This window comes from Caretta caretta, chromosome 3, assembly GCF_965140235.1.
Source record: "Caretta caretta isolate rCarCar2 chromosome 3, rCarCar1.hap1, whole genome shotgun sequence".
NCBI classification, from domain to species: Eukaryota; Metazoa; Chordata; order Testudines; family Cheloniidae; genus Caretta; species Caretta caretta.
In genome coordinates this window covers 109305478-109333225 of record NC_134208.1, presented here as the reverse complement: position 1 = coordinate 109333225, position 27748 = coordinate 109305478, and the positions used below count along the sequence as shown (strand labels likewise).

At 42.2% G+C, this 27748-nt stretch overlaps 1 protein-coding gene across 4 annotated transcripts in view; it reads left to right on the top strand.

The window, feature by feature from the left end:
• HIVEP2 (HIVEP zinc finger 2) overlaps positions 1-27748 on the top strand; it is a 159628-nt gene that overhangs the window by 80320 nt on the left and 51560 nt on the right. For 3 of the 4 annotated variants that reach the window (XM_075126784.1, XM_048844360.2, XM_048844359.2), the window contains exon 2: positions 13960-14057. The gene's annotated coding sequence lies outside the window, so the exon portion shown is untranslated. Of the gene's footprint in view, positions 1-8382; positions 8534-13959; positions 14058-27748 lie in introns of those variants that run through there. The other variant, XM_075126785.1, reaches the window with a different exon arrangement.

Genomic DNA, 27748 nt, shown 5'->3' with positions numbered 1-27748 from the left:
AAAAGCTAGGGTTATGCTTGTATGATATTGCTGAAGTTATGATTCTCATGCCAAGTGTTGCACATTAGACAATTATTAAGTAGGGAGTTGCCTGAATGAACTTCCCAGTAATCCTGCCATATGTGCCCTCACTGTGGTGGGGTGGAAATCAAGTCTGTCCATCCCAACTTTTCTAACCCCATCACTGCTGCAGCTCTTAGACAGCAACAGCTTAGTTTGAAAAAAAAAACATAGCAGGCAAGTCAGTCTGCACTGCCATATGCTTTCGCATCACACACTTGCTACCTTATTCAGTAAGGAATGGTTGAAATCGCTTTGCAAAAGGATACTGAAGCCTCTCGTGTCAGTACAGTCTCAGGAATCGTCCTCCCCTATGCTAACCGTAGCCCTTTATTTGAGATTATTCTCCAGGTTGTTGATTACATTTTTCTAAGCCTCACCCTCTGTAGCTTTCGCAGTGATGATTGCGTCACACCTATCAGTTGTTATTTCCAGGTCGTCAATTTTCTTCTCAGCCTCCTGCCGTTTTAATCCCAAAACTTCAAACTTCCTGTCCATGGAAACCATAGTAGCCTGGATTAGATCCAGGCTGCCAGAAATATCTGCTGCAGGCCTTGTAAAGGAATTAGATAATGCTTGGTGGACAGGGACCACAGCTCTAGACATTGCCAAACCAAAGGCAGGTAAACCCTTCCAGGGCTGCAAGCCACATGTGACTATGCTGCCAAAGCCCTCACTGATCTTAATTTATTCAAGGGCTTATTAAAGTCACTTCCCACTCTCTTATGAAAATCACTTTCAGAGATAATAATGTTAAAACAACATGGATGATTGGGGACAATGGAATACACCATAAGCAGCATGCCTGCATGATATTTTTGTTGTCCCTGTGGATCCGCATGATGATTCCTCTAAAATGTGGTTTAAATTATATGAATTTTTCAGTGCCTCGGTAAATTTGGTTTTGTTTCTTCATGTCTGTCTAACTCAATGTGTTTCTTTTGATAATATTATTCCGGCATGCTTACAGTCACAATGCAAATAGGAAGAGAAGATCTCAGGCACCTGTTCTATCTGGAGAGGAGCCTCTGCCTGCAGAAGGCGAGCATTCAATCTCTGTTGTATGCTTCCACTTTCTCTTGATCCATGGCAACCCCACAGTGTGGGCTTTGCAGAGCTGGAGGGGCAGGGCAGAGTCAGGGAGAGAGCCTGTTGGGTTCCTTCAGCTTTCTCCCTCCCAAATAGTGGGAGGGCGGCAGAGCGAGTCAATACATGAAAGTGGCCCAGATTTTCTTTTTATTCTAGAAGTGCTGTGGCCTTTCCTGTACAGGGCACCACTGCTGAGACATTGTATCATGATGCGTTCCTGTAAAAGCACGTGAAAACTTAAAATTTGCAATACTGGCAGAGGGCAATACTTTAGTCTTTAAAGTATGGGAAATCTCCCCCACCAATCTAAGGCCAGGGCTGTAATCCAGAGTTTTGCTGACATTGCTATGTTGATCAGGGACGTGATGAGCTGTCTTCTGTGGCCAACATAGTTGTGCTGGCAAAAGCTCCTAGTGTAGACACAGCTATACAAGCAAAACTCTGCTTTTGCCGGTAAAGCTTATATCACTCGGTAGGGCAGGAGTTGGGGACTGGACTAAGCGATATCAGTCCGAGCTGATGGTTGGTGTAAATTCTGTGCACACTAGGAGCACTTTGCCAGTAACCTAGCTACCGGTATAGCTTTCTCAGCAAAACCTTTCAAATGAAGACCTGACCTAATATTTTATTTTATTTTGTAATGTATTCTTTTGTTTCTCTATCATCTCTCCAGAGCTCTAGGCACCACCCAACACTTAAAAAACACAATCAGGAATATAAATAGTTCAATAGAAATCTTTAGTTCATTAATTTCACAAATTACAAGTTTTCCAACTAATAGGCTGTCCCACAAGAAATTAAGTCACTCTATCAAGCCACCTAACTCATCCTTCAGACTCCATTGCCTTCATCTACAAACTCACAATCTCCCTGAAATACCTTCAAGGCAAGATGGGCTTTGCAGATTGCCTGCAAGGTTAATAACTCTGGACTCAATTGAATCAAGGAAGGAAGTGAATTACGCAGTCAAGGACCTCTTAGGGAAAATGACCTGACAACAACTTTTCCAAGGAGTAGTGTATATAGAATCAAACATGTCAAGAGGTCAGTTAATATTTCATCCCCTGACACCTTCCAGTTCAATTTTATTGGCGTAATTTTTCCATAACACTATCATTAAGTTCACTGTCAATTTTTAAAGAAGTGTTTGCCTCATGTTATGTGATTTCATGGCTTCATTCCTCTCGAGCAGATTGGCATGTCTCTTCGATGGCAGGTTCACAGTTGGTATCCTTCAATCAATAAATCATTTTAGCGAGGTGTTGAGCACATCAGATTTGAATTTTAAAAATCCACAGCCACAGTTGTAACATCCTAGTGGCTAAAACTTGATGTTATTTGCAAAGGATGTTAGAAAAATTGCTGTACTGTAGTCAGTCAGTGTTACCTTTAGACTAAGTCACCTTTTGATCAGGTTTTGGCCAAATGCTGCTGCTTCTTTTTTTTTTTTTTTTAAGCTACGAAAGAAAAAAAGTTAAGGAGACAGGAAGACAATTGTGACAACAGATGGATGACAGAGAAGCTGCATCCACACTGTGTTTGAAATAAAGCTAGTAACAACCGCATTGAAAATTGTTGTTCTTTTTACAACTGTTTCCCGTACCAGTATGGAAAGCGCGTTTTTTCCCGAGAGCCATGTTAGAAAACTCTGCTAGACACGGTTCCCATGGCAGTCTGTAAAACAGTTCTATAACAGAATAATAGCTCTCTAATCTCATTCACTAGCCATATTAATAAGGAAGAGACTCAAGTTAAGGAAATTTTGTTAACCTAGGAAGAAGTAGGGAGAGCTTTTAAGTTTGGGTTCTTTGATTGAAACCTCACTAGTAAAAACAAGACCTGGCTACTGCTAGTTTGGGGGAGGATAGTACTTTCATTTCACAAGTAGCCCTCTCTGAAGTCAGTGCGACTACTTGTGTAGTAAGGAGTTAAGGGTATTAGAATTTGGCCCTTGGTTGTAATGCATATAGTTTCGCTGACTGGTGTGGACAGGAATCCTATTTCCAGGCATGAAATTCTGAGTGTGTCATAAAACTGTTCTGTAAACTGTCTTGGAGAGAGCCCTATAGAACAGTGTTTCTAGCACGTTTTGTTTAAAAGCAAAATCCTAGTCTCTCGTTTAAATATGGCTGTTACTAGCAGTATTACAGCTATACCGTGGATAGTGCATTTCTGCTTTCCATCTCTTGTCTCATTTATTTTTTCAGTCTGTCTCCTTACTTTCAATTGTCTCTTCTCTGTCTCGGTTTATCCAATTTTCCAGGCTGTCTGGCCATTCCAGTGCTATTGCTGTCCTAATGGCTGCAGAAAGAGCGGTGGAGCTCTTCGCTAAATGGTTTTTTGTTTTGTTTTGTTTCTTTTTTAACAATGCTGTTGCCTTTGTGCTTTGTTTGTGCTATGTGCTCTCTGTTGTGTCATCTTGGTAGATAAGATGTTTGCATAACATGCATTTTGCTGTAATTGTTTCGTTTCTGCAAACATTTATACTGTATTGTATTTTACACAGCTCACGTGCCTTTGGGACAGTGATAGATTGTAGTCTCTAAAAGAAACTGGGCCAGATCTTTGCCCCTACTCTGGATGCTTTGGGCCACTCTGGCAGCATAACGCAGCCAGGCCCCTGTGACAGGGGATGTGTCTGTGAGAAAGAGGTCATGGGGCAGCCTGGCGCTTTTGCGATTATTGCCAAGGGCTGCCTGGTCCTTGAGAAATGCAAAGGTATCTTAAAGCCATCTTTGCTCCCTACCCATTATCTTTTGGTGGGCACAGCATGGCTGGACTCAGTTTTCTAGCCTATTGACTATAAATTGCTATTGAACAGTTAACAGTCCTGTTTGCAGTATTCTTTTTCTTTCCCAGTAATGTGCAATATAGGAAGACTCCTGGGAAACTGTACGTGCCTGGGAGTTCCAATGGCTTATATTAAAGGTTGGAACTCTAACATGAGACTCACAGAATTTCTTCCACTGGGCAGTGAGTTCCCCACTCCCTCTGTGAAAGAAGTTGGGGGTTTCATCTGTGGATCCACAAAGATCTGCTTGGATCTCTGGAACCCACTAGAGGCCAGGGATTTCTGTGCAGAGGCCTCTTGCCTCCACTTTTCTTCATTGCCTCCTTCCACCATGATGGCTTTTGGCACCCTCTGGGCAGTATGGGCTAGAGTCACAAAGAAAGTTAGGCCGACATTTTAGGCGCATAGAAAATCCCTGGGATTCACAGAGCCTGAGTTTGGCACCTAGGCTCCCTTTACAATGAATGGGGAGAGAGAGTCACCTCAGAATGGAATCCACGAAAGCCAGCTCTTCGCCTAAGTTAGCCAGTGGAAGATGCCAATGAAAACGGTATATGCTAAGCCCTGCCTGTCTCCTGGAGTCAAGCACCTCATCCAGGCTGCAGGGGAGGCACCTCCCTCTGCCTTGGATTCACAACTACACACCCTTTACAAAAGAAGGGCAACAGGGTCATTCTTATATACTTACTCTCTGTCTGCGGCCTGATGACTCTGTAGCCCGGTGGTTGAAGCACTCACCTGGCAGGTGGAAGATCCAAGATCCAGTTCCTGTGCTTCAATGACTTTTTAAATTATTTCTCCACAGTGGAACAGCTTCATGAGAGACTGAGAAAATCCTGCATCAGAATATCCCATAGACAATAGTTAGGGCACTTATCTGAGAAGTGGTAGATCCCTGTTCAAATCGTTTCTCCCCCTCAGGTGGAGGGGAGACTTGAACTGGGGGGTCTTCCACATCCCAGCTGAGTACTCTAACCCCTGGGCTAAAAGTTATGAAGGATGTGCTCCCACTTATTCTCTTGTTTAGTGTAAAATTGGGTGTAAGGACCTGATCCGGATTGGGCCCCACAGGAGAGTTAAGTGGAGGAATGCCTAGCTTCCCCTGGTTCAAGCATTTCTTTCAGGCGTAGACATCTAGACACCTGATGTGAGCACATAGTGTGCATGCTCAAAGTCAGGATCGTAGGTGCCTAGGGAACATTAACTACAAAAATTTAGGTGCCGAGTGATTTTAGGCACCTACATGGTTGGCAGCAGCTGGGAGGGGGTTTTGTGAATCCCAGTGGGGCCTGATTCTGGGATTTAGGTACCTAAAGTGGCAGTTAGGTGTCTAAGCTCTTTTGAGAGCCCAACCCTGTGTGTGTATGTATGTTCAGCAAAGCTTGAGTCCCTGAATATTTTTGTCATTTTTGCAGGCCAGATGAAATGAAGCAGACTATTATAGGTTTTTGCTGAATTAACCCATAGAAGTATTTAAAGAAAAGCAATTTACATCTTTAAAGTAGAGTTTAAATCACTCTTAACTTGATGGGACAGTTGGACTAGAAGCCCAGTCCTACCTTCCTCACTCAGGCTAATCTCCTGTTGTATCTGAGCCTCAGGCAAAATTTCAGCAAAGCTTCCCTGCTCAGAAAAGTACTTGCACACATACTTAAGTTCTACTGACTTCAAGCTTTAATGGGATTTAAGCACATTCTTAATACAGTTATGTCTACACTACCACTTATGTCAGTATAACTTATAAAAAGAACAGGAGGACTTGTGGCACCTTAGAGACTAACAGATTTATTTGAGCATAAGCTTTTGTGAGCTACAGCTCACTTCATCAGATGCATCACGACAGCTTATGCTCAAATAAATGTGTTAGCCTCTAAGGTGTCACAAGTCCTCCTTTTCCTTTTGCGAATACAGACTAACATGGCTGCTACTCTGAAACCTGTCAGTATAACTTATGTCACTCAGGGATGTGAATAAGGGACATAAATTATACCGACCTGAGCACTGGTGTGGACAATGCAATATCGGTGGGAGAGCTGCTGACATAAGTGCTGCTGCTCGTTGGGGGTGGATTAATTAAGTCGACAAGAGAGCTCTCTCCCATCAGTTTCGAGCGGCTACACTAGAGAGCTTAGAGCAGTGCAGCTGAATACGGATGGACCTAAGCACCCGCTCAAGTGTTTTGTTGAATTGAAGCCTGAATGCGGAAAACAGGATTGGATTTTTAGTCAGACAGTTCTGCAGTTACTGCTCATGGAGTTTTCCTGTTGACTTCCATGGGAGCATGTGCCCTAAAGACTGGAAAGAAGGTGATACGGTGATTATGGGTTATATACAGGCTATGCCAATTATATTTTGTTCTTCTTGTATCCTAAAAAGAGATTTTGCTTTCTCCTTTTTGCCAAGTTCAGGTAATGTTTGCATCTTGATCAAGTCAACATCACTTTATGGGGAAGCAAAACATGTTTTTCTTTAGCAAAAAGCACATACTATAAATGGGATCTATCAGATGTAACCATCATTCCCTTCAACAGGTCTCTCCAATAGCTATATTCAGGCCTGGCTGCCATTCTTATTTCATGACTATATTGGTTCCACTGAACTAAACTGGTTCCTGCACTGTCAGAGCACCTGAGCCATTAGAAAGCATTGATTAGCAGCAATCAACAGAAATGATAAATTTAGATAATGAAATTAGGAAAGCTAAAATAATTTTGGATGACCTGAGTAATTTATTAGCACCTGAATTTTTTTTAAAACCAAAAACATAAAAGCAGGCCTTATTTAAAGGCCTCTTTTTTGGGGGGAGGGGGTCCAATCTTATTTTTTTCTTTAATAGCCCTTCCAACTATGGTGATTTTCTGTTCTGTGAGTCAATAAATGAAAAATTGCTAACAAAATAGTTTGGTTAAGGAAAAGTTGAAGCCGGTTGTTGAGCCAAAGTGTGATTCAGGAGCTGAAAATATCTATGCACTTCACGCGTACAAATCAAACACAGTGCTTTGGCAAAGCCCACTGGGCTAGAAACGGAGCTTGAAGTCATTCCTTCTCCAGCATGCCATGTATGGATGGGGACCCACGCTCCTAACAAATTACCGATCAAACTGAACACATAATAAGAGACCATGACATCGGTGCAGAGTGATTATGGCTCCTCAGTCTCTGCTGCCTTGCCCTTTGCATGTGATTTGCACCTGTGCAGTGTGAGTGTAATCAGGATGGGAGAGTTTTACTTTCACCTTCTGTAGACCATAAATGCCAAGTACATTGGGAAGAGGCTGTGTGCATATCCCTGCAATGGAAAAGTGCTAAGATGACATTTAACCATTTTGCTGGAAATGGTATAACAAAGTTTGTGTTTACATTTTTATAATCCCCATATGGAGTCAGTGCCCTGGTAGAATGAATGTACTGCTCTTTGTTTCAATCTCTCAGGCTGCAGACTTGGAAAGACAACATGTACAGGTTCATGTTGTGCAGGCGGTCTTTGCAACCAGAAACTTAGGTTCAGATTCTGATCTTAGTTATGCTGATGTAAAGCCATAGTAACTTTGCTGATATCTGTGGAGGTGCTCTGGAATTACACCAGTCTAACTGAGGTCTTAATTTTATCATATGGTGAAAAATATCTTAGATTGTGCAGATAACAACAACAAAACTCTGTAGGAAGAGCCTAAGTCCTTGGAATTCAGATTTTCCATGTTGACGGATTTTGGTTTTTCCTGGGCATCACACTTCCCTGCTGCCGTTCTGCACCTCTGGCTGGTTGCCACTGTCTCAGGGCAAGTTGACTTTTATTTGTGATGGAGATTGGGCTACTGCCATTGCTCTGCTATGGGCTCAAACTCACAGGGAGCACCTGCAGGGATGCCCTTTCTTGTGGGATACATTTTTAACAACTCAAGTGATTGTCATGGGCTTATAAGACTCCTACTGTCTTGAAGCCTGCTTGGTTGGCAGCCACGAGTCCCTTTGCCTTAGTTTCTTCACAGCGCAGGTTACCTTCCCCTCTCTCCTCCCTGCCGCCCTCCCTTCCCCAGCTTATTTGTCATCAGCTAAGAGGCATTGCTGGATAATCATCTAGAGGAGGACACACAAACAAAGGTACTTCACCATAGAGACGCCTCAGGATACGCTGGATAGGCTTTACTTCCTCTGTTTTGAATAATTTACAGTACTGGTTTTCAAACTGTGGGGTGTGCCCCCTGGGCAAGGTTATCAGGGGAGCACAAGGTGGGGCATGAGGCTGCTGCTAGATGGGTGGCTAGAGCAGTAAACAGGGAGCCCCGGCAGTTGTGGGGGAGTGGGGAGTTCAGCCTTGCTCAGTCCTTCCCTACCCCCACAGCAACCTGCTGCTCTCCCCGTTCTCCCATCCCTGACTGCTGAGACTCCCTGCACATTCTCCCCACAGCTGCCCTGCCCGGGCCTGCACAGCTGGCTGGCCACACACCTGTGTATTTTAAACCCTCCAGAGCCTGCAGGAGCAAGAGGCTCTTTGCATGGGGTGGTAGGGCAGTGAGGAAACCCTGGTCTGCTCTACACTGCCATGGGCTCCTTCGTGGATGGAGCCAGCTGGGGCCTGCTGCCACCCTGCAGGTGAGTTGCCTGCTCCCCTTCGTGAGCCATTTTCTGTCGGAGATGGGTGGTGTTGAGGGGGAGGAGGGGCAGTTATGGGACTCCCATGGAGAGGGGAGGTACAGCAAAAAAAAAAAAAAAAAGTCTGGGAACCTCTGTCTGATTTACAGCATCAGCTTTATGTGGTGCCCTAAAATGGGCTCTACTATACCTTTACTTGTTCGCTTGCCTGCTTGCCTGCTCACTTTCAGATGGTCACCAGATGTGCTTGTTTCTTTATGCCAGCTGGCTGTGCAAATGGCTGTATTTTCTTGGCAGTCATGAACTAGACAAATGGGTTGTGCAACTTGTGTACAGACACAATGTCAGCCATCACTTTGTCGCTAAGCCTCCAGCCTGGATAGTGAGGGCATGAATCCCGGCTGCCGATGTCTAAACTTCTATTTGCGCTGAGGTTACAGGCCTATAAGTAGGGGGATGTGCTCTTACAGTACTAATTTCGACCTTTGCTAGAATAAAAAATCTGGCCTCTATGGTAGCATGAAATGTGGTGTTCTGGTCAGCCAGAAAAGGGGATAGTGGGCAACTGCTGACAGAAAGAGAGTGTACAGGGAATTTGCATTTGACACGTTACAAAAGACTCAGTCATGAAGGTTCCAGTGCACATTTTAATGTAATCCAGTGAATTAGCTTTTTACCCCTGAATGTAAGTGGACACTCTCAGGTAAAATTTGGCCCCCAGATGAGGTTTTTACAGAATCTAAGGACTAATAGAAATGTTTCCATGAATAAATTCCAATTCCAGTAGGCTTTTAAAAAAGATCTAAATATTTTCCAATGTTGTTTACAACACAGATATTACAGCATTGTGCTAGGGTTGCCTTTTTTTTTCTTTTTTTCTTTTTTCTGACTCAACCCTGGATAGTATGATGATAGGCCAGTATCCGTGGACAAGTATCACGTGTAATGTAAAACACAGGTATGTTCTGCCATTGGTCATGTCAAGTTAAGTGAGAGTGTGGCATTGCTTTTACCTTCCTCTGCTGTCAAGAACTTTGTGCTTCCAGTCTCAGTTACTGCCGCTATCAAATTGTGTAACTGTAATTAATTGCACCTTGCTTTGAGGGTGATAACTGCAAAATTACTGAGGTTGTGTTTGGTGCCTGAAGCTTAATGCACCAGAATCACAATCATATCATCACACTTGGACAAACTGTAGATCCTCTCTTCTCTCATCTGAGCTTGCAAGGCACAGAATACTTTGCAAGTGCCATGATTATTCTCTATAGGAGAGAGATGACAGCAGAATATTCATGCAGAGTGGGTCCAAACCCCTTACACACTGATGTGGGCCCTAAGCCATCTCACACAGCGGGGGAATGAGGATGGGCCATTCACAATGAAAACAAAATGTGCAGAGTTTGGTTTTCAAAAACTGTATTTTTCCCCCCCAATTTTTGGATTTTAGTCCAAAAAAAAAAAAAACCCAGAAAATTTTGAAAAAATTAAATATTTTCTGTTAATTTTTTCCTTTAAATGCACTTTTTCATTAAAAATATCAACCAGCTCAAAGGAATGTCAGTCATGTGATTCTGATTATGCAAATGAAACTCTTTTTCCCTTTCTGAGATGGATTTGAACCCATGGAATAGAAACAGGGGACATATGCAATTACTAGTGCCCTGAGCTATCCAGCCATGTACCAAACAATTTGATGACAGGCTATATTTTGGGCCTAAACTAAGATAGTGTCTAAATTTGTCCAAACACTCAGGGTATGTTTGGAAATCCTCATTGAATCTCTTTCAAATGCCATTTACCTTACAAATACAGCAAAGGAAATTAGTTACAACTTAGTTAGCCCCCCACTGTGTTACAAACCTGGTCAGATCAAGACTTGAAGCAAGTTTTGAAACACTGTTAAGGTCTATTTTACACTAGAAATGGATCCAAGTTTACCACCAAATTTGTGGAGAACCAAATTGTAAATTTCCTTAACAGCATTGCAGTTGTAATGTAGACAGGGCTTTAGTTTCCGTTTGTACTTTTGAGGTACTTGCAAACACGTACTGGACTTTTCCAAAACCTTCAAGTAATAAATGTTAGAATATTTGTTGTTTTCAGTAAACTTTAGGTTCTCATTAAAATATTTTGCAAGGTGGAAGATATAAAAGACGGTCAAACTACAAGTCAAGTGCAGTGAGCATTTAAGAGGTAGTACCAAAGTCCCAGCTCCTGTTTATCCACCAAAGGAATTAATGTTTAAGGTCAGCTGTGACTATGATGCCAGAACTCCTGATACATTTTTATGTTGCCACCGAGGTGCAGCTTTATCAATTATAAAATTGTTTGTGGAACTCCCAAAGGGCAGTGCGGGAAGTAACCTGACAGAAAAAGTCTTTCAGAAGCAGACAGTAACAGTTATTACCAGTGGACTTCTGCCTGTGTGTAAAAACTAATCCCTACATTTATGAGATTCAAAATCTTTTTTCAGTTTGAACTTTGTGTAATAAGCCATGTTTTGCTTCTCCTACTGTATTTAACTTCAGAGGAGTTAAAAGGTGTCTATAGTCGTAGTGTCTGTGCTTGCAAACAACTGCAGTAGATTAGAAAATGTTGATCAGGTCTGATCACATATTAGCAAATTATCAGATTATTGTTGTATTGCTCTGCATGTCCAGTGGACAGTTCTTAAAGGACAGGTACACCCACACTTATTTAATCATGCTATCAAAGAAGCAGAGATTGTGCACATTTTAAAATCTTCTTTTAGTCATTCAAGTGATCCAAACAAATTAAAAGTTGTTTTTTAGTATGGCAACAATGCTGCTAGGTGCCTTAATTGGGCAGTATAATTCTGTTGGACACATGCATTGTCCGGGTTGTTACAGAAATTATGGCTTGGCTACTTCCTCATAGCACGCACTATACTTTAACTGCAATGCAGTTTTAAGATGTGATTAAGGAAATTCAGAAGGACTACATGAACCAAATCTTGCCATCTTTCTTCAGTCAAAACTTCCATTCATTGGGATTTTTGTCTAAGCAAGAATAAACTTTCCAAAGTATGGATTAAGGACCTGACCCATCTCTAACCAAAGTCAGTGGGAGTCTTTGGCATTTAGATCAGACCCTAAATTCTCCTCTAAGTTTTGTCAGTGTAATTGCATGTAATTGAGTCCATGAAGTTACACTGCTGTACGTGAAAGAAGAGTTTGACTCCCATATGTTAAAAGGCAAATTTGAAATCAGTGAATACAGAATAGAGAGTTCCTCAGTGATTCCAGCTTCAATACTCCCTTTGCAGCTATTGAGAGGGGACAGCAGTGTGGTGTTTGGTTTTGTTTTGCATCGTGAATAACATCTTTCACACACTATGCTTTATTCTTGTTTACACTAAGTCTCCTTTACTATTGTCAGAGCGATATACAGCAGATTTAGTGTAAATGAGAATTAAACCCACTGTTTTTACTATGTGGATTAAATAAGCATATTTATGACACACTGGGGAACTTTAATTAAAAACAACTGTCTGCAAGTGCTACAAGCGTCATTGAAGCCAGTGAGCCATGTTTCCACAGAATGAAAGGGCCGTGTTTCTAAGGGTAAAGCTGGAATTTATCTTTATCTTACTATAGGAAACACATGCTGTATATAGGGGCACCCAGGTTTTATTGCAGGATGGGGTAATCTGGAGCCATGTCATTTATTTATTTACTTCCTAGAATTTTTTCTGCTGTACACTGTAAAAATATGTTGGGTAAAACCTTGGCCCCATTGAAGTCAGAGTTTTTTTGCCATTTTACTTCAATGTTGCCAGGATTTCACCCATAAAGATTAAAACCTCATTGGGCCCCACCAGTTCAAAAGTTCAAAAGTAGCTCCTTGACTCTATATCCAAATTAATTTCCTAGAAAGTTATATCAATGCTATAAAGTGTAAGGGTCTGGAGCCAGAACATATGGTTTTTTATATGCTCAAATGCCTGCATAGACCACTGTTTACATTACTGGTTAGTAACACATTATCATTTGCCTATTTGTTTTTGTTGCTGATAGCAAACGTTACAGAAAAAAAAACATAAGCATATGTCTTTTATTACTAAATGGTTCCAGGCCTATTTCATCCTTTGGATTTTGGCACTGTGCTTCTATTAAACCACATCTGCATTCTCACAACAGTGGAAATCCTGTCCTTAGCCCATCCCATCACGTCTAGGTATTGCACTGCATATGATGCAGCATGGAAAATCATGCCATTGAACCTTTTAAGCCTTTTGAATGGGAGTGGGAGTTTTGCCATCAACTTCTACGGGAGCAGGTCCTAAGACAGGAATGTATCAGAGTGTATCTTGTGGAGTAAATGTGTCCCAAACATGAAGCAGCCTCTGGCCACCCCTCAACAGGCAACACTGTATTAAAAACCAAGGCAGTTGTAATCCACTCCATTGTGTATGCAGATTAGATGTGATTCTCAGGCTTCTTGCCAGTTGCCAGTGTACCCTAAATAACCTCACTGTATGCACTGGGGCTCCCAGTAAATAGGAAGCATTTAATTTTGCAACTGGAATTTAGTTAACTACTGGTCTGAAGCTCTGTGTTCAGGAATAGACTCAGGCTTACTCTCTCACCGCTGTATTGACTGTGTAGCACAAGCAGGAATAAATTCTAGAAAGCAGTAAAAACTTTTTTGTCAGTAACGTCCGCAGATCTGTCTGAATACACACAGTGAGCAGATCTGTTGAGTAAGAAGGTGTGTTTTTTTTAAAGTCAGTGAGTTAAAGTATTAAATGGAAATTCACAACATACACTGGTGCTTTCTCCTCTGAAGATAGCTAATACAAAGCAAAAATGTGAATTTAAAAAACAAAGCTGTTTTTAAAGCACAGGACTGCAAGGCAAAGCAGCAGAAATGAGAGAACTTGGTATTTCAACAGCAGCCAAATAGGGTTTTAAAAACTATTTTAAAATATGCTGCTGTTGTTGTTCTGGTTTCGGGAACCAAATTTTCAGAAGTACTACTGAAGTTGGCAGTTTTAAGTATAGATGCACATGTGATGCACTTGCATACTTTCTGAATGTGCATGCACTGCCTGCTTGTGTAGCTTCTGCAGGTTAAATTTGTGTGCCTGTGTTTGAAAATGCATCCATCTATGTACCTGTTGGCCCCATATATCAAGTGTCTTCAGCACTGAAGAAATTTTCCATGTTTATTGTAACCCAGTGCACATTGGAAACCCCAGCAGAGATACAAATTGCTTGTACTATATTACTCACAGAGAAAACCCCTTACATGTTGTAAAAAATGGCAGTGACTGACTCATTGTGGTGGTTGTATTTATTTATACAGCCAACATCACAATGCCATTATGTTATCAAATAAAACAGCAGGCTGGCTTTTCCGTAGTTTTTAAAACTTTTTTTTTTTCAAATTTGTTTTCTTAATAGGTGGAGACGATCATAAAGAGCCATATTTACTGGAGTAGTGAACCAAATTGCCTTGATTGGAACCATTATTCACTTGCACCTTTGACATCATCAACCAGGTAAGAGGAAAAATAACAGAGGACGCACTTAGATTTAACTGTGGCAATAGGCCTGACTGTACAGTCTGGGTGAACATTTCTTTTCAGTCTTATAAGATTTATGTGGCATTCACTCACAACACTAACAAATTACGCTGTGTTCTGTCTAAATATTTCACGTACTTTAGTTATAAGTAACACCAACTATTGCTAGAACTGAAAGAGGTTAAAGAAAAAGTACTTACTCTGTTTTCTGAGTTAGTTGACTTAGTGCATTTGGCAGCACTTTCACAGGTTTCCTGGTAGAATCAATCAGTTACTTTCCCCTCGGTATGTGGTTCTTTCACAAAGTGAATAGGACAATGTGATCGTAAAACCACAAAAATTGGCAGGGAGGTTCAGGACCTGAAAATACCTAGAACTCATTTTTTAAATTAACCAGATTATAAACTGATGATATCCCTTTAATTAATTGAGCAATTACAGTGCACTCTTTATGACATTGTCTGTGGTAAGGGAACATTGTTGCTCCGTGTCCGGTACATAGTGGTCCCCTGCAGTTCTGGAGTTACCCATCACATAGAATCATAGAATATCAGGGTTGGAAGGGACCTCAGGAGGTCATCTAGTCCAACCCCCTGCTCAAAAGCAGGACCAATCCCCAATTAAATCATCCCAGCCAGGGCTTTGTCAAGCCTGACCTTAAAAACTTCTAAGGAAGGAGATTCTACTACCTCCCTAGGTAACGCATTCCAGTGTTTCACCACCCTCCTAGTGAAAAAGTTTTTCCTAATATCCAACCTAAACCTCCCCCACTGCAACTTGAGACCATTACTCCTTGTCCTGTCCTCTTCCACCACTGAGAATAGTCTAGAACCATCCTCTCTGGAACTACCTCTCAGGTAGTTGAAAGCAGCTATCAAATCCCCCCTCATTCTTCTCTTCTGCAGACTAAACAATCCCAGTTCCCTCAGCCTCTCCTCATAACTCATATGTTCCAGACCCCTAATCATTTTTGTTGCCCTTCGCTGGACTCTCTCCAGTTTATCCACATCCTTTCTGTAGTGTGGGGCCCGAAACTGGACACAGTACTCCAGATGAGGCCTCACCAATGTCGAGGTGAGGCTGGGTAGTCAATGGCTCAAAAGATTATGTATTTGATTCTGTCTAAAAATTCACATCTATTATGAAATGCATTTAAAATTATTTTCATTGCTATCATAGGCCTGAGACTATGAGAAAATCTTTTTTTTTTTATGTTCCTATCAGTATAGCCATCCCCAAGCATTCAAGTCTGAGTCCGTGCCCTCCTGCTCCCTGCCCCAAATCATGAAATTAGCTTTAAAATAATGAGATTTGACGATCAATGTTGGGTTCTTTTTATGTGCCCTTTTGGGTTTTGAGTTTGTAGGGTTCAGATGAATCAAATTTTCAGGATTCTTCTCTGAAATTATGAGGGCCAGAAACATACTTGAAAAATAATGAAAGCTGGGATTCTCATGTAATAACATGACTACAGGAGATGGGTCTTTAAGAAAAATACCAAATATTGTGACAGAGAATTGCTAGAGTTGTCAATACTGTATCAATAGTCCTGGGAAATAATGAGAAAATTATGTTTTATTCTGTGCATTAGTGGGAGGGTTTAAATGAGGATGAGCTATGTGAACTTTCACTCATTCCTTGAACTGTTCCCAAAACTGCCTTGAGGTTTGGGCCCCAGTCATGCTAGATCAGAGGTGGGCAAACTACGGCCCATGGGCCACATCCGGCCCACGGGACTGTCCTGCCTGGCCCCTGAATTCCCAGCTGGGGAGGCTAGACCCCAGCCCCTCCCCTGCTGTCCTTCCTCCCCTGCAGCCTCAGCGTGATGCACCACCAGCGCTTTGGGCGGCGTGGCTGGCTCCGGCTGGGCTGTGTGGCTGCAAGCTCCTGCCACTCTGAGCGGCATGGTAAGGGGGTGGGGTTCCTGGGAGCAGTCAGGGGACAGGGAGCAAGGGGCAGTTGGATGGGGTGAAGGTTTTGGGGGGGGGGGGCGCTGTCAGGGGACAGGGAACGGGGGGGCCTGTCAGGAGGTGGGGGGGGAATAGGGGTCGGGGCAGTCAGGGAGCAGGGGGGAAGGTTAGATAGGGGGACAGTTAGGGGACAAGGAGCAAGGGGGGTTGGATGGGTCAGGAGTTCTGAGGGGGGCAGTCAGGGGGCAGGAAGTGGGAGGAGACGGAGGCCAGGCTGTTTGGGGAGGCACAGCCTTCCCTACCTGGCCCTCCATACACTTTTGCAACCCCAATGTGGCCCTTGGGCCAAAAAGTTTGCCCACCCCTGTGCTAGATCATAGAGAAGACTCTCTGCATGTGGATCTCTCCATTTCCGCACAGATGAGCTCAGCTGCCTGTATTGCACTGTTCCATTCCTCCTTCCCTCCTTCTAGAACCAGTAGAAGCCTTTTTGCACTGCCTGGGGTCAGTGCTGGAGGAGAGGGGCGTAGTTTGAGCAGGCTGGATGTGGGCAGGGGATGACACATCATCTCATCCAGAGGGGCTGTGGAATTACCTTAGAAAAAAGAACCCAAGCTCTGTTTACCTATTCCGTTGTCCCTGCCCAGTGTCCCAAAAGATCGGAGAGCAGTAGCAGTTGGGAAAGCTCTGACAAAAATGAAAGCAAAATAAATGGAACTCCTTTCGGAAGAACAGAGTCCTGGCTGTGTTCTGACTTGCTATAGTAGCACAGAGAAAGGGCACCAACAGGGCAGAATGTGAATGGCAAATAGAGCTAATGGTGATTTGGGGTGAGGGTTGCACATTAGCATGCAGGAGGGCAGTGGCCAGTCCTTGAAATGGGGTTGTAACATAATCTTTCCAGTGACTTTATGGCACTTCTGTGAACTGGGGCCCTTATTGCTGTAGCTCTCTCTCATGTGCTGAAAACTCTCTCTGATGATGAGTTGGCTGATAATGGCATACTTCGCTTTTTTTGTTGGGAGCGACTGAATTTTAGAATAGATGCTCTCAGTTAAGGTATTTAAGGCTATGCTATTGGTACTGTAATAATATGTGTTGTTACCCTGTGTGCTAATGATAGTAAAGTAAACACTTAATAACTGTAGGGTAGTAAATATGGTGTGTGAGCTATAAAAAGATTCCCATTAACAAACTGAACCCTTCCTTGCCTGATATAAGGGCTAAAACTTGCAGTCTTCTGCAGCGCTAGCTCAGGGGGGCTGGGAAAGCATATCTTCCCTCAGGAGAGGTGCATGCAATACTACCAAGCCTGCAGCCTCAGATACCCCCTGGAAGGTGATGGCCATCCCATCCTGGAGAAACTGAAATGTTGGTGTGATATTAAGTGCTCAGGCTCTGGTGCTGTGTGGTGTGGAGGGTCCAAGTGGTCTTTGCTGTCTGAGCATTCTTATGAGGATGCTGGGCCTGATTCTCTGCTGCCTGACACCTTTTGTTATTTACACCTGTCCAAAGCGACTGCAAAGTGGGTGTCAAATGCTGCCATTCTGATCCCCAAAGCCTTTTACACATACTTTGCCCAGATATAGCTCACTGTGCTCAAGGGGCAAAGCGGTAGCGAATCAGACCCTGGAAGCCCCTGGGGGATCAAGGGTCTCCCCTTTGGGTCCTGGTCCTGGGTAAAACTGCCCATTGCCAGTTATTCTGGTGGGTCTGGGGGTTACAGCCGACAGCAGGTCTGGGCTTCGTTTCCCCATTTTGGCATGAGCCCAAGCTGAGTGAATTGGAGCTTGGGGCATAAGAAGTGGAAGCAGCAGATGTTTTCCAGTCCTATTATTAATGTAAGACAGGGACATGCAGATTTCCTCCTCTTCCCCCAGAAAACCACTGAATGAGTTAATGGAGCAATGGATCTACTTGCTGGCCTCCTGAATATCTAGGATAGGGGAATGGCACTCTCTGAAACATGAGGAGGAGGAGGGGGAACTGGTCATTGAGACATGAGGTAAATGGGAGAGCTATCTGGGGATTGAGCGTTCCCATGGAATGAAATGACTAACCCTTTCCTAGTGTGGCTGAACTGTTCTTTGGCACCACAGTTGACACAAGTTGTCAGTCTCAACAGGGAGGCCAAGTACTGAATGGGCATGGAGACTAAATTACCCTCTCATACACCAGATTGGCTCTGAGGCATATTGGCAGGGCAGCATGGGGAAGCTTGTTCAGTCACATCCTGTGCTACGCCTATTCTGTGAATAAATAGAGGACACCGTTCTCTAGGGCTGTCAATACAGCAGTCTGCACAGGAACTAAGTTAGCTGAAAGATCTGAAAGAAAATGTATGTACCTTTCGTATGTTTAATGTATGTGAAGCTGTTTCCTTATGATTGTAAGAAGCAATATCAGTGTTGTAACTGCAGCAAGATACATGACTGTGTATTTGTACTGTAATTTTTCTTCATGGACTTATTATGTTTCATCCAATGTCAAAAATGTCCAGACATATTTAATGAAACCTAATGAGTTAGCTTCATCTCTATCAATATAAAATGTATGTATTTGCTACTTTCATTGTGTGGCAGTGGATAGCTGAGTGATAGATGGCAGTGCATTAACATTCTGTATATTGGATGCATGCAGCCCCTGAAATCCTTTGGCACTGTGACCTACTGCTTTCAAATTAGAACAGAGACAGATAAGGATATTCTGAAGGAGAAATTCAATACTCTATTATGAAATTGAGTGCTTTAGAAAACTGGATTTTTGAGACAGTATTTCATATACCTAGAGTTAGAAAACAGAGTACTCTAAATACTGCCATATAAGCAAATGTGGTAAATTTTGTTGGTGTGGGGTTTGTTTGTTTGTTGTAGCCTCCATTGCACTAATTAACTAGTTAGTTTTCCTAGCTCAGAAATTCTGGGCCACATTCTGATAACTTCGCACGTGCTGAAGTCTGTGAAAATACCCATAGAGCTACTCAGCAATGAGTAAGGGCACCAGTGTCTGGCTCTTTGTGAATAGAGTGTCTCTGAATCATATTCTCCAATGCACACTTCTATGAAAAGGGATTAAGTGAAACTAACAAATGAACAAACAAACAAAAATACATTTTGTGGTAGCCAATGTGAGCTATTCTTCATTTGTACTATCTAGATAAATTGCTTTCTCTCTCTCGAGTGGTAGCTAATGTTCTCTTACCTCCAGTTATCATTTCTGCAAAAAACAAATATTTTTGATTTTATTCCTGACAGGATTAACAAGGTTATTAAACATTAGACACACCTGATAGGACTAACTTTAGAGAACCCTTACTACACATATGTACCTATTCATATATATATATATATATACACACAAAGTGTTGTATATGCTAGAAAACTATAATCTCCTGTGAAAATATCCAAAGGTTACAGGTTCAGAGGTCCACAGCCTCAAGGTGTATGTGAGATACACTATAACAGTTTAAAATCCTCCAGTGACATTTACATAGGAATACTGTAACATACAATAATGTTGCAAATATTATCAAGTGTTTCAACAGGATTAATACTTTAAACAAAGAGTTTATATCCGATAATGTTGCATAACTTTCCTGATGTGGTCTAATAATCCTTTGAACCACGCTCCGTCTCATGGTGGGCTTGTCAGAAAGTTTGTGAACTTACCTTTTAAAAATGGATCAAAACCAGTACACTAGGGAAATCCATGTGATGGTGCTTCTTCCCCTGACCCATTGAGACGTTGCCAGCTAGTTCAGAAATTGCAAATGTTTGAACTGGCCAGGAATCTCAGATCCAAGTGAACAGCTATCTCCAGATGGCTGCACTCAGTTTTGTACTGACTCTTTATAGATTCTCAGTGGTTGCGTCCTTGGAGTTATGAGGAGTACTGTTCCACTTGTTTTTGCCAAAAATGTACAATGCATTGGTTGATAGGTTGGGACACATGGTATAGCTCAAATAAAAAGGAGGTGGCAGGGGATATAAATGGGAGCATAAAGAGAGAAAGAAAAAGCAGCATGTTTTTCAGTCAATTTTATGTGTGTGTGTGCTTGTGCATGCATGGGCAGTGAATTTCAGCTGTTTGACTGGCAAATGTAATTTGACTTTAAGGCATGAACTTCATTGAATTGTATCCAAGAAAGACACAGCTGAGCAATCTGCAGGAAGCAATCTTTTCCTAGAAATATGCAGCTCCAAACTGTACAAATTCTTCTGTCATTCATAAAATGTGTGTGCACTGCTCAACACAGACAGTCGTTTACTGTTGAAGAGAGACTTAAACAAAAGAACAACAAAAAATGGAATTAGACTTTTAAAAGAAGAAAAAATGTGTAATGTAAAGTTATCTAATGAAGCACCGGCAATCAGGACAGTTCATCATTTGTGGTGCAGCTGTTTCCTGACATTTCTGCAAAATGTTGTGGAAAAATTAATGAAGGTTAGTTCAGTCATGGTTTCAAGCTTGGCTAGTGGAAAATATGACAGTGTTTCCATTGTCAATTAAGAACAAGTTAGGCTATTTTTTCTATAGGGGAAGTGGTATGCAGTTTGTACTATACAGGAAATAGTAAACGACATCAGAGCAGCTGTGTGATAGCAACAGGTATGCAAAGAGTATGGGGAAGAGTCCTTCTCCTCTCACTTACCTTGATTTTATTTCAGTGGAGTTATCCCTGCTTTACACTGGAGAGGAGAACCCAGTCTTGTAATCTGAGGCTGCTGCTACTCCTAAGCATGCCCGGTACTCCTCAGGATGTTCGACTCCAAAAATGTGTTTTTCTTTATTTAAGTTTAGGAAAACAAAATGTGTATGTGTCAGTAGGATTTGCATTCTGCTGTGTGCCTATAATTGTATGTTATCAATGTTATTCGAAGGAATACTCTCCGAAGACAGTTGTAAGAGAAGTCAGGTGTAATGGGACGGGAAGAATGTATGACACACATGAAACAATCAGTTGCACAAACCGCTAGGGTTCATATGATACACACAGTGTGGTTTGAACGACTCCAACCAGCTTCTTTAAAGTAGGAAGCACAGGTTTCTTTAGCTGATCTCAGAATTTCATGCTGCACCTAGTAACTTCTCAACATCTGCAATTTTTATAACAATCCCAGTATGTCTTATTGTACATATGATATGAGCCCCACTTCTCCAATTGTGCCACTCCTCCTCTGCAAAACAGCAATAAAGATGGTAGATCTGGCTGCAGTAAAGGAATTCTGTGGGTGGCATAGAGCAATTGTAACAGCTCATGTACACCACCACTTCTGCTGACTACCAATTTAGGGGGTGTGGCAGCAGAACAGGGTGTCACTGGGGCTCCCTTCTCTTGGCTGATCCCCCGTGGCTGTTGTGGTCACTTGGCAGCCCTTGACAGCCATTGTAAATTCAAGCAGACCTCAGGCTGCTCAAATTTATGCCAGGGACCAGATGGGTGCCCTAATGGCATAGACTTGGGGGGCAGGGAACCATGGCTTAAAATCCTCTTTGCATGCTCTCTTCAGATTTGCACTGAGCAGTCCTTGGAAGTACCAGTAAGTCAAGACCATAATCTTTGGACCATTTATGTACTTTAATTTATTTGTATGTAATATATCCAAACAGACTTGCAATGTTTTTGTCAGGCAGGAGTTGCGTGTATGACAGCATTGACTAAGCCTAATCAAAGTTGAATACTTTGGGTCAACTTCAGCTGTGGTGTAAGTGGACCCAATCATCACGTGGAGTTGTGCTCGCTTACCTCAGGGCTGAATTTGGTCTGCTCCCTTGTTTGTTTACTTCAGAATATTGACCCTCCCCCAAAATGCACGCTGCTCCCCATTAAAACCAAAAATTTAAATGTACTATTTTTATTCCCCCTCATCCACCCTAGTTGTATGGCTTACTGTATTCTCCCCTGCTCCATTTCCTGCATTTTCCCAGTGGGCTGAATGTTGATGCCTACTGGCAGCATGTCACAGTATTGCTCCTGCTGAAGACTTCCTGACAGAAGTTATTTGCCAGTGTTGACCACTGGTTCAGCAGCCTGCTCTGTCTGAGGTGTATACGGTTCACCTTTATGTTTGCTTCTTTCCTTTTTCAGAAGTAAAAGGTTAGCTGGCAGATGAGCACCCAGAGGTTCTGCTAAATAGTCTGATAACAATACAACTTTTTATTTTCCTTTTTAATTAGGAAAGCTTTAACAGCATTGAGACAGTGCTAGACTTGGATTTCTAGACTCGAATCACACCTGGAAAAAGTTTTCTTGTGCTTAGTAGTAATGAAGCTGCGTGTGATTTGCATTGGAGTGGGTGAAATTATTTCAGTAAATAATTTAATCGCAGAAAAATACAGTTGGGGATTTGTTTGTGAATTTGATTTGAATTTGGTGAATAGTTTTGGCCAAAAAAAAAAAAAAAAAAGGTGGTGTGGGGGAAATTCCAAAAAAGTCAAATGTTTCATTTCAACATTTTCTAAGAGAAACATTTTGACTTTTCATTTCTTTTGTTTCTATATTTAGGGTCGACCCAAAACAAAATTTTGTTTGGATTTTTCAGTTCGGCTACCATACTGAAAATCAATTCTTCACACTGCTCTCCAGTTTGGAAAAAAAAATAAGGGTTTGAAAATAGACTAGCACAAGTGTGGTTTAAGTAGAAGTAATGGGATTAATATAAACCAAAGGAAAATTCAGGCTGAATTTCCCAATGGTAGGCCAAATATCGGGCCAGGTTACACCGGTACATTAGGCTCCAAAGCAGTAGAAGTCCTGTGTTGGTGCTGCATATGTGAACAAATCAGTAGAAACACTGGAGGGAGTTGGAGGAACATCTCACCCTCTTGTGCAATACGTATAGTTACTGTATGTATATGTATGGTGAGTGTGGAGGGTTGCAGGAAGGCACGCTGAAGGCATGTGATCTGGAAATATGTGCATAGCCACAGAGTGCATGCACATCACTCATCCACGTGGCCCAAGGTCACTGTAGCTGCTGAGCAGTAGCCTGTGACTTATTTCACCTCATTCCCTGCAGCAGTTGGCAGCAGGTTAGCTATGTAGATGCCTTTTAGGGTATGTCTACATTGCAGTGTAAGCCTGGGGTTAGTGGAACTTGAGTCAGCTGACCCTTGGTTACAGAACCCAGGGCTTGAGCGTCTATACCGACTGTTAACCCTACATTCAGAATTTTCTAACCAAGCTCAAACCTGGGGCTCTGGCATCCGCAATGCAGCATGCAGACCTGAATCAAACTAACTGTATACCAGACTGTCTAGTGTCCTCCCAAAATGTGGCCGCTTTGACCGTGGTACACTGTGGGAAAACTTGGCTGTTCATCCTGCATGTTACAGGAAGTTTGAACTGCCCGCCGACATATCCTGCCAAGCCGTCATTTTGGTCTGTGCACTCCCAGATGAAGTTTCGAGAACTTCTCTTGTTCGGGCTCTCACTCCTGTGTCAGAAAATGGTCAGAGCTTATGTGAGATGCTGGTGGACATTTCAGTGGCATTTTCTGACCCACTAAGGGTAGCTGAGAGAGCTTATGATGGAGGAGGATGCAGAGGAGGAAGAGTACTCTGGCATGGCAGACTCACTCTGGCTGATGATACTCATTACAGTGAGTACAGCCATTGATGCCCCATATGTAGACCAGTGCTTCTGGCACAGGGCCACACAAGCACAGACTGGTGGGACCACCGTCGTGCAAACAGTGAAATCATGTACAAAACAGTGAAATCGTGTACAAAACAGAGCCCCCGCAATGTTGCATGTCCCCTGGTCCCCCATTCTCCTTTGCTGTGTTCCCTGTTTTGCTGCTCACTTGAACCCTGGGGAGGGGGGCATCAATATGGCCATTTCTCTATTCGTGAGTCCCACTGTCTTTGGTACTGGACCTACTTGTTGGTCCTGTCCAGAACTTCAATCATAAGTTCATCGTGGAACCTGCAAATCTTCCAGCTTCTTCACTGTTTGTTGGTATGTGTGGTCATTCCTGGTACTCTTCCTGAAGTCCACTAGTTGCTGGCCTTGCACCAGATATTTAACAAGATCTGTGGCCCTGGGACCATGAAGTAGCACACTTTGCAAAAGACTTCTTCTGTTCAGTCTCCATTGCAAACACAGAAGGCTCTCTGAGGGTGTGTTTGCAGCTCAGTATTCAGAAGATAATGGAAGAGCTAAATGCTGACTTACTGAGCTACTGCACTACACCAAGCGATGTTGCTTCTGTTTTTCTGGAGTTGACTGGAGATTTTTGGGATAGAGAGGACAAAGGAAGGGGTTGGAATGGGGGCGGGGAAGGGGCGGGACCTCATGGAAGGGGTGGAGTGGGGACAGGGCCAGGGGCAGCAAGAGGCGGGGGTTCAGTGATGCCGCCCTCAGGCCAATGCACTAGTCCTCGTGTGACCCTCATGGTCATTTGAGTTTGAGACCCCTGGTGTAAATCATTGTAAATGTGTATACAAATTACTTGGGGTTCTGGGAAGTTGTCAAGTACAGGCCTCCATACTGTGAAGGTTACACACCATTGATGTCATCTGATAGGTATTTTCTGACTCTGACTTCTTGAGATTTGAAGTGCCCTGCCATAAACATGATTTCTAAGCTGTTTACACTATGATGATAATAAATAAATTATTAATACTTTTTTTTAATTTTTCTAATTCCATTCTGTAAAGGAGAGACACTCACTCACAAATCGATGTTTTGACGGTTTTAATAGATACTATATAGGCTTACTAAAGAAATTTTAAGTTACACTTACTTATATAAGCCCAGACCCTTAAGGGTACTGAGGCACCTAACTCCCCTGTGTTACGATTTCAAATACCTTTGAGGATTTGGGCCATAGTGCTCAATTCTCCTCCCACTTCCACCAGTTTTAGACCAGTATAATCCCATTGACATCAGTGGAGTTACTCCCGATGTTTACTTGTGTAGGCGAAAAGAGACTCAAACCCATATGCTTTGTATAGCTAATGGGTTATGTGCATCTTCATTTAGGGTCCAAGTCACAACCCTGAAATCCTTAATTTAGGCAAAATTTGGCTGGACATCAATGACCGTTTTAGCAGTACGTTAGGGTCGGCCTCTTAGTATCAGCATGTAATGAATTTTGAACACTGAAGCCTTGACGGTGCAAGCACATATGCATTCACTTCACTTTAATCAAATGAGTAGTCCCATTGAAGTCACTGTACTCCTATCAATGGATTACTCATGTGCTTCTAGTAAGGACGTGGGTAGTGTTGTAGGATCTGGGCCTAAATCTTGTAACACATCCAGTGTGGGAATTCGGAATGTATGCGTTCTGACATGAACTGTTTTCAGACTATTCAGAGTGAGGGTCAGGCATAGAGCTGGTAAGGAATTTTCTGTCAAAATGATTTGTTGATGGACGAATCAAAATTTTCTGTAGGTAAATTTCCATTTCTGTAACATTCCCCTACTGTGCTGCTTTTTTGTTTCTGCCACCCAGAATTTAACCGGATAACTTGATCCTGACTGGATCAGCACTTTACTTTTGAACACTAGCTGCTGGATCTCGATCTTGCTTTTGCTTCTGAGAGGAAGGGACTAATGATTCCTAAACAGCCCAATTGGCTTTCAAAGCAAAAACATTTATTGGAAATAGGGCTTCTTGTTCACTGTGTCTGTTAGCCAAGAGACTATGCTTTGTCCTCATCAGAGAGTGCTGCTGAACTCCTTATTCATGTCAGAACTAGTTTCAGGAGAGGTGGATCACTCAGCTGCCTGGAGAGTTGTAAGATAAAGACAAAAGACTTTGAAAGAAGAAATCAAAGTGGCATTGAGATTTCAACTTGGTTATGCATTCTTGTATTCATTATCAAATCTCTTGTCCATCACTTTGAAAGCCAGTTGTTTAGCTCAGTTAAGATTCTGCTATTACATAAGTGCAAAGTACAGTTCTCCCTTACTGGAAATAAATCAACACCTTGGCATATTTAGGGTGCGTGCAATTTCCAAGTAGCTCTTTGGGGCCGCTGAAATATTTTCAATAAAATCTTATGATATTAGCATATCATATACCAGGATAACAGTTTTGATGTCAGGGTGTGATCTACAGGAACTTTATTTTCCTGGCGGGGATGGTATGCATTTAGATGAAAATACACAGATCTGTTTGATTTTGTTTTAATTTGTCACTGTATGGCAATTAATGTTTTGGGTTTTTTTAGTAGTGTCTCTAAATGTGTGTTGATAGTCACACAGGGCAGGAAGATTAGGACATTACATTGTCTTTTTCTGGTTGGTGTCTGAGGCACAGTATATGTTAAAAACAAAAATGGAATTGCATAGTATTTGCCCCCTGTTAAAGCAAAGTCCATTTTTTATTTTTATTTTTGTTTAAATTAAAGAGCAAAAACAACATTCCTCTACTTTGATCTACATTGCTTTGTAGGTTAAAAAAACCCCCCGCCCTTTTTTTTTTTTTTTTGGTCATCTAACCTTTTAAAAATATGATGCAGCAGTTGTACTTAGGATATGCCCGTATAAGTTTATCTACATCCAAGAGAATGTCAGATGCAGTTAGCCTGCTTACTTTTGTGACTTGGCAGTAGCTGGAAATCTGATGGCTTCAGCCTTTCTAGGCATGAGGTACACAGAATGAATGTAAAGTAGTGTGGGATGGGTATTTAAGGAAAGTGTACAAATTAATTCTCAATTTTTAAAAAATCATCTTAAGGGAGATTGAGTGAGGATGTTGAACTATTAAATAAAAGTAGACCCAGTGTGAATTTTACCAAATGTAGCATAGAGTCATATACTTTGTCCTTGTTATAAGATTCTTGGGGAAAATACTCCCACTCAGATAGAAATTCACTGTAAACAACTTTCTTGCTCTTATACTTGAAGTATTTTTGAAGATGCGGTAGCTCTTGGAAGGAGCAAAGTGCACTGTGCAATAACATGACCTTATGTAGCGTTGACATTTTTAGATTTGGAATGTGACATGCTGGAAACTGGGAGCGGTGGGTGGAAGTGGAGCTAAGCTGGAGCCCGGATGGCTGTGTTTGTGTGGAGTACTGTACTGAAACTGAATATTGCTAACTATTTATCTAGCTAAAATCAAGTTGCAGATTGACATGGAGTTATAGTGTAATGCCTTGTGAACTTCTAAGAATTTTCAACAACCTGGGCCAAAACAAAGGAGTCCACGCTGAAATCTGTTAACCCCAAACTACAGCTGCCCAAATTGCATCAGAGACTCCTGATGCTGCAGCAGGTCAGCTTCTCCCACACCTGTGAGTCAGGAAGAATCTATTAAAGGAAGCTTTTATTAGATTTAGTCAGTTGGGAGATAGACAACGTGCAGATGTGGAGGACATTGTGGAAAACAAATTGGAGCCCTCAGCAACACAAATGACAGACATGGAGAATGAGTAAATATCACTGAAAAACAGAAGGACTCCAAGAAAAAAACAATTTGTTTGCACGAGGTAGCTTAATATGATTTTAAACAGTTCACCCTTCCTTCCACTAAAAGTATCGCAGCCCTTGAGCTGGAAACAAGGGGAGATCCAAAATTGAGAAAAGAAATATTGGGATGGTGGGTGTTCCAACTCTGCTGATTTTGCTACTCAGCCCCTCCTAGATCTGAAGACTGAGGAACACTCTGTCTGCATTTTCCTTACAATCTTCTGTCACTGGAACACTCGTGTCAACTAGACTGGTGCCTGGCATTTCACCCAACCCAGCTTAGAGTGGATTTACAGAACACAGTGGTTAAAATGCTAGTGACCAGTGCTGTC